The 7,382-nt window shown below is 36.6% G+C and overlaps 1 long non-coding RNA gene across 1 annotated transcript; it reads left to right on the top strand.

The window, feature by feature from the left end:
• Nucleotides 1–1,572: 1,572 nt before the first annotated feature.
• On the top strand, nucleotides 1,573–2,550 carry LOC110886327. Its single transcript, XR_002562745.2, has 2 exons — nucleotides 1,573–1,820; nucleotides 1,889–2,550. It is a non-coding gene; the product is annotated as an uncharacterized LOC110886327 (long non-coding RNA).
• Nucleotides 2,551–7,382: the final 4,832 nt, after the last annotated feature.

Here is a 7,382-nt window from a genome sequence, read left to right as displayed (position 1 = left end):
AAAGGGTAAAGATAAAATTTGATGAACAAAGTTGGGGTGTGAAAAGCAAATTATGTGTAAAATGGAGTAGTAGTTTAGGGACTAAATTTGCCATTTTATGAAACTGTGAAGAGTTCAAAGTCAATCGGTTAAAATTGTAACATCGTGAAAGTATGGGGGGGGGGAGGCAAACCCGGTGGGGTTTCCACCGATTGTGTCTTTTAATTTATAGCTAGTTTTTTACATGTGTTGTGCGTTGCGGCGGCAACGTTGCGTTTGCGAATTTGTTACACGCGTTACAATGATGACATTAACCTGTGATGTCTGCGCGTGATGTGGTGCATCTTTTACTTCGTTACACGCGTTATGCTCATGACATTAACGTGGTTAGGCACATGAAAAAAAGTAGAATGTTTTGCACGTTCCGGTGTAAATTCGTAAACGTAAATTAAACAAAAGAGTTGAAATGTTGGAGAAAACGAAGTGTGAACTTATTAAATAGGAAAAATAGGGCTTAAAGTTGTGAATTACCATAAGTTAGGTGTTAACGTGTTAACTTACAAAAAAATGAAAGCTGAATCTATTAAATCTCAAGTAGGATGTCTTGAACGTTGCGATGTTAAATTTTTATTTATGTTTTTGTTTTATTATTTCTTATTATTTAACTAATGTTTTTTTCCTTACATCAAAATATTTTAAGATATATAATATTGAAAGGATCTATAATTTATACTGGAAATTTAATATGCTACAACAGTAATAAATGCTCTAAATGCCACCATTATCATGGTAGGATCGGATCGGACATTGAACCGGACGTCTTACCGGTTCGTTGGTCGGACTGAATTTACGAATCGGATGAAATAATAAATAATATATTTATAAACCTGTCTGACCGGATTTACGAACCGATGAAATTATAAATAATATATTTATATATTATATGTAACTCAAATGGTGTATCAGTATTTTTAAAAAAATAAAAGTTAACTTAAATGGTGCATTAGTTGTATAAAAAATAATATAAAAAAGTCACCTTTGGGGTTTTTTTTTTTTTTTATAGAGCAATGTGCTTTATACTAAGAAAAGATACCAAGTTTTGTATGCTTGTATCTTTTGCCTCTGACTTGCCAATGATCTCTAGATCAAGTGGTGGAAAGCTTGCATTTCTCTTGAGAAATGCAGGTTCGACTCCCACTTGGTGCAGAGTGAGGCACTGGTGGGCAATGATAGGAGACCCAGGGAAACCTGGGTTGGATCCTTGAGCCAAACGGGTTTTACCGGTAATTTCACCGTCGTGCCTACGGGCGGGTGGGTTACCGGGTTTTCCCCAGAATTGGTGGTGGACTCGGGTTACTCTCGGAGTACTCCGTTTGTCCAGTGGGTGTCCCGAGAATGCTCGGGATTGAGTTTGTTGGCCGTTAAAAAAAAATCTTTTGCCTCTGACCATCTCGTGAACCTCTGGTTGTTTGCTATTTCCAATCCAATATGCATTTCTTACTTGTACCGTACAAACTATAATATTATGTCAAAGAGTTGCTTCCAGTCCAGATCTAGTCCCTTGTCAATGAAAAGACCCAAAGTAATAAAAATAATCATCTAACTCTGTCAATAAAACGACAACTCAAAACTATACACACATCACCCTTAAAAACCATCATCCCACATCAGCAGTCATGGACTCCTCCTTTACTCTGTTTCTCACACTAACAATAATCATCACTCCACCGCCTCCCCCTTTCTCTCCACCGCTAACCGCTTTCTCCGATCACGTTTCCGGCGATTTAAGCGCCGCTCGTTTGGTTCCGTTGAACCGGCTTCTGTTTCCGATCACTTTTCAGGTCAGTTTCCGGTTCTGTTCGAAACGAAACGAAAGTGATGTTGAGATGTTTTGTTGATTTTTTGCTAGAAACTCGGCTCCGACCACCTATTCATGTCGTTTAGGGTGAAAAAAGGCAAAAAAAAACAACAACCTGCAGGTCGAACCAGCCGAATTTTTGACATTTGCTGAAAATAGCCAAACCGGCAAACCGGATCGGCGGAGGGACGGAACCCCGGCGGCGGCGATGGTGGGTCTATGGTACTAACGGTTCTGAAGGTTTCAATATCATGGTCATGAGCGGTTTTGTAACATCTCATCAAATCGATGACTATTTGGAGTCTACTTTGTTTGTCTCTTCATCTCTCTCTATCTCTCATAGATCCGCAACTGTTGTGTGTGACTGGTGTAATTGTTTGGTGATATACCATGTTTGCCTCTCTGTCAGAAATTGTTACCGGTGACGTTGACGGTGACGAAGATATGAAAGGACAAAAATGTAATTTGAGTGGGGCTGTCGGTGGCAAAGGCCACCGACTTTGTAATTTAAGATAGACTAGTAAATAGACCTGCGCGCGTTGCGGCGCGGGTACAATGCAAATATCAAGCAAATTAGTGTAAACGTTATATGACCCGCGACCGATGCGCAACCATCAAAAGTGGCTTATTATAGCTTTAAAAAATAGAAACGACGTGAAATGTAGAGTAACTCGAATTTATACCGTCAAATAAAAATGTATTATAATTAACAACGCTCGGTTTGGTACATAACAAAAACGTATTACACTTCCACTGATTCGTTTCCCAAGAAAAGTTTTCGTCTAAACATAGATCAACTCGAATTTATACGGACACGTACAAATTAATCTGCACCTAAAAAGTTAGTTTTTAAGTAAAAGAACAAAATGGGTAAAGTCGAAAGTTTTGATACTCAAGGAGGTTAACGACAAATTACCTCTTTAAAAAAGAAATTAGCTAACAAAAAATCATTAAAGAAACTAATGTATTAAAAATGTATATTATATATGTTAGAATATTAGAAATCTTGGGGATTAAACCTTGATGTTTGCAAAAACAAAAACTAAAATTGCAATGAAAACTTTGGGTAAAAACACAAAAGAAAAGGCAGGGCAAAAATGCAAACTTTATAGATACAGGGTGCCACTAAAATGGAGCAGGTGATAAAAATGCCATTGTACAAAGTTAATGGATGCATTTTTAATTTTGTGTGCAAAAGAGGCAAAAATATGCATTCGTCAAATGAAAGGGTGGATTTGTCAGTTTTTGAAAAGGAGTCGGTGTTGTAAAAGCCACCGACTCTAGTTTTTAAAATTATTATTAGTAAATTCCCCCGCATTATGTGATAAGAATTCAACTGGCATTGTCTTGTTTATTTACGATACCGGCACTCATTATTTCAATCTTACAACATCTTGTGAAAACAATGTCAAAAGACATGAAAAGGAGATATAGAAAAAAAGCTAAAAAATATAGATTCCAACGATCTCAACTTTAGTAACTTACAGATTATCATTTAACATTTCAATACACTCGTTAAAAACATGTGCTTTGCCAGCAGAGGGCATAATATTTGACTACAGCTTTATATTTTGACACGCCATGACATATTATTTAATGCACGACTGTTAATCAACAGTCCACCGAGCCATGTTAGAAACTTCGATCTTTAACTAATATATAAAGACACATAAATTTCTAAAAAATAAAGTATAGACATTCAGTATTATAAAAGAAAAGAAAATGTCAAATGTGTGTAGTGCTTATCTCTGCATATTATTATCTTATGAGCTTTTCGGTCAAAGAAAAACTGATCTCATTGATATAGTCTTCTACACCTACCCACTTTCTTCTTTTCTAACATTCTCATTTCCACCCCTCTACAGTCTTCACCCCTCTCACCCTCCACATTTAACTCCACGCAACCGTCGCAACACCGCCATCAAATCCGGCCAGGCCACCACCATAGACTACGGCCACACCACGATCATTTCCTACTCTGGCCGCACCAAACAGATCCCACTCCAGTCACCCCATCACCACCTGAAACCTCACCAAGTGAAGTGTTGATCTCACTATTCGGGTTTCCCACACCAAAAGAAGCTCCAGATATTGTCGGTGAGTTATTGTGTTTCACCGGTAAGTTCTTGATCGACAGTGGTTCACGATTTTGTAAACTTTTCATCAAATTCTCCGGCGCTGTCCGGCCATCTCCTCCGGAAACAAACATCACTTTCTCCCCTGAATGAAGCCAGATGCAGTATGTTGTTGCCTTGGTTGTGATGGGAGTCGGTGGCGTAAAAGCCATATGTTTTGATGAGTATGTCTAAAAAGCTGTGTAAAAGCCATATGTTTTGATGAGTCGATGGCGTAAAAGCCATAAGAAAAAAGTCAAAAGGAGACGTAGACATCTGTGTAAAAGCTGAGACAAAGGAAGGGTATTTAGGTAAAATGAAGGGGTGAGTTGTCGGTGGCAAAGGGCCACCGACTTTGTAATTTAAGATATAGTATAATATAATGTAATGTCATTCACTATAAACAATTAAACAATAAAATAATATACGATTGAAAAGGTATTATTTTCCTTCGTACTTTTACGGTATTGCAATTTTAGTTCATTGACTTTGGTACTTTCAAAGTTTCATAAAATGGTAAATATAGTCGCTAAACTACTACTCTATTTTATAAATAGTTTGCTTTTGATACCTCAACTTTGTCGTAGTTTCCTTTTCAGCCCCAACTTTGTTATAGTTTCCTTCTTGCCCCAAAGTTTTATCAAATTTTATCTTTACCTTTTCCTAGCCCTTAAGTTTAGGAAATGAAATTTTAACCACTTAACTTTTTATGAACTTTGTAAATGCCACTTTAACCCCCTCGAGAATTTTTGGCTTGACGATATAAATTCGAGTTAGTCGGGTCGCGTATAATACGTTATGATTGTACGATATAAATTCGATTTATTTTACCTTTTAATCCAATCGCAATACAACTATATGATACATTGAGTTCAATCGGATACGTCAAAACGTGTTTTTCTTATGGTTAACACATCACATAACGCTTGAGTACCTCCCCTATACTTTTACGATATTGCAATTTTTGCCCCTTGACTTTGGTAGCTTCAAAGTTTCATAAAATGGCAAATTTAGTCCCTAAACTACTACTACATTTTACAAATAGTTTGCTTTTGACACCTTAACTTTGTCGTGGTTTCCTTTTCAGCCCCAACTTTGTTATAGTTTCCTTCTTATCCCAAAACTTTATCAAATTTATCTTTACCCTTTCTTAGCCCTTAAGTTTAGGAAATGCAATTTTTAACTAACTTAACTTCTTACGAACTTTGTAAATGCCACTTTGACCCCCTCGAGAGTTTTTGGCCTTACAATATAAATTCGAGTTAGTCGGGTCGCGTATAATACTTTATGATTGTACAATATAAATTCGATTTACGTTATGTTTTGATCGAATCTCAATTGCAACGATAGGTTCTTTTTGTTCTTCAAAAAGATGTTTATGAGACGCTTCCGTTAACTCAATCGTGGCCTTCTTGTCTGTGCATTGTTGAGTTTCGAGAGCACTGCTAGGGTGCAATTTTTGCCCCTTGACTTTGGTAGCTTCAAAGTTTCATAAAATGGCAAATTTAGTCCCTAAACTAATACTCCATTTTACAAATAGTTTGCTTTTAACACCCTAACTTTGTCGTATTTTCTTTTTCAGCCCCAACTTTGTTATAGTTTCCTTCTTATCCCAAAACTTTATCAAATTTTATCTTTACCCTTTCTTAGCCCTTAAGTTTAGGAAATGCAATTTTTAACTAACTTAACTTCTTACGAACTTTGTAAATGCCACTTTGACCCCCTCGAGAGTTTTTGGCCTTACAATATAAATTCGAGTTAGTCGGGTCGCGTATAATACTTTATGATTGTACAATATAAATTCGATTTACGGTACGTTTTGATCGAATCTCAATTGCAACGATAGGATACATTGAGTTCAATCGGATATGTCAAAACGTGCATTTTCATATGATTAACACATCACGTAACGCTTGGACTAATCTATTCGCTATTTGCGAAGTACCCGCGCCGCAACGCGCGCGGGTCTTATTACTAGTTAAGCGTAATCCTGATCTCTTGAGTCGTGGATGGGAAAGCCCATCACTTTCCTAGTCCATGAGAACCATGAATTTTAGGAAGGTCCCATGTTCATATCAGCCACAATATCCAACTTTCGTGTTCTCAGGATTCATGTAGTGCTTCAAAAGAAATATACGAGCACTTTTTCTATAGTTAGATGAGTAAGTCCGAAGAAATCTTATGGAGGACTTGTGCGTGTTGATTGGTTTTTCAAGAGAGATGGCGAGAGCCTTGAGGCAGACCAAACTTAGCGTTACCATCCGCGTACTCAACGACAAACTCTTTACACAACCTTTTTCTATAGTCCAAGCACACTCATTTCACAACATAGTCCAAGAAACAATAAAGAAAAGGATTTGTAAATGGTCCAAAAATAATATAATTTAGACAAGATATATGGCTTTTTTTTAAGTAAGCTTAATTCGTTTGTGGTTTCGTTTTTTAAGATTTAGCACAAGGACCAACGATGGAGATGCGAGGCTAATTTTTCTGTTATCATCTCTGAGTGTAAGCTTCATATAGGTTCAACACAAAACTATGTTTGATTTAGATTGTTGGATTGTTTTCTTATTGAAGCTTTGAAAACAACTGTGGTTCTATTGATTTAAACGAGTTGTTTATGTTATAAATATTTGTCTATTATCACTCGCATTTGGTTTTCTTGCATCATGAGCAGTTTGTTTGGTACTTAGGGGGTATTTAGCATCTATATATAGTTTTTAAATGTTTATTTGCTGGCATGTATACGTGTAGCTCTCGCCTCGTGCCTCATGCCTCGGCTTTCAAGAGCTAAACGCCTCAAAGCGAATATACCTGCTATCCTGCTATCCTTATGTAATTTGCCCTAGTACGAACTAAATGAATATACCTTTACATTTGGTAAAAAAAAAATTGATATAGATGAATGAACGGACCCAAGAGTCCTCTCCAAAGATATCTGCACCAAACAATCAAAATATATACCATTTTCTTCTTATCAATATGATGATAGTAGAAGCCAATAATTTAAACTTCTCCCTAATTAATTAAAATAGTATAAACATACAAGAGAATATCAAAATAACTTTAAGACTAATTGAAAATAGATAAGTTAGTAGTAATTCTTTTGTGTTACAATCTTCACACAAGAAACAAACATAAGGGTGTTCGGAGTGGGCGGTAAAGGGGACGGCAAACTCGGTTTGCCGAGCGAGAACACCGTCGCCGACCCCTTTACCGATCGGCAAACATAAAGGGGCAGGGACAGCTTGCCGACTCGGGAATCTTCAAATTTTGACCGTTGTGCTTTTCCCAACGGTAATAATACCGTTCAACGTAAAAAAAAAAATTTGTTTTAAAAATTTAAAGTACAAATACTAGACCAAATATCTTCATTGTGATCCAATTTTACAACATTCCACTCTATAACTTTCAAATATTTTGATAAAAAA

Source organism: Helianthus annuus, chromosome 4 (assembly GCF_002127325.2).
Source record: "Helianthus annuus cultivar XRQ/B chromosome 4, HanXRQr2.0-SUNRISE, whole genome shotgun sequence".
NCBI lineage: Eukaryota > Viridiplantae > Streptophyta > Magnoliopsida > Asterales > Asteraceae > Helianthus > Helianthus annuus.
This window is presented reverse-complemented; position numbering and strand designations above follow the sequence as displayed.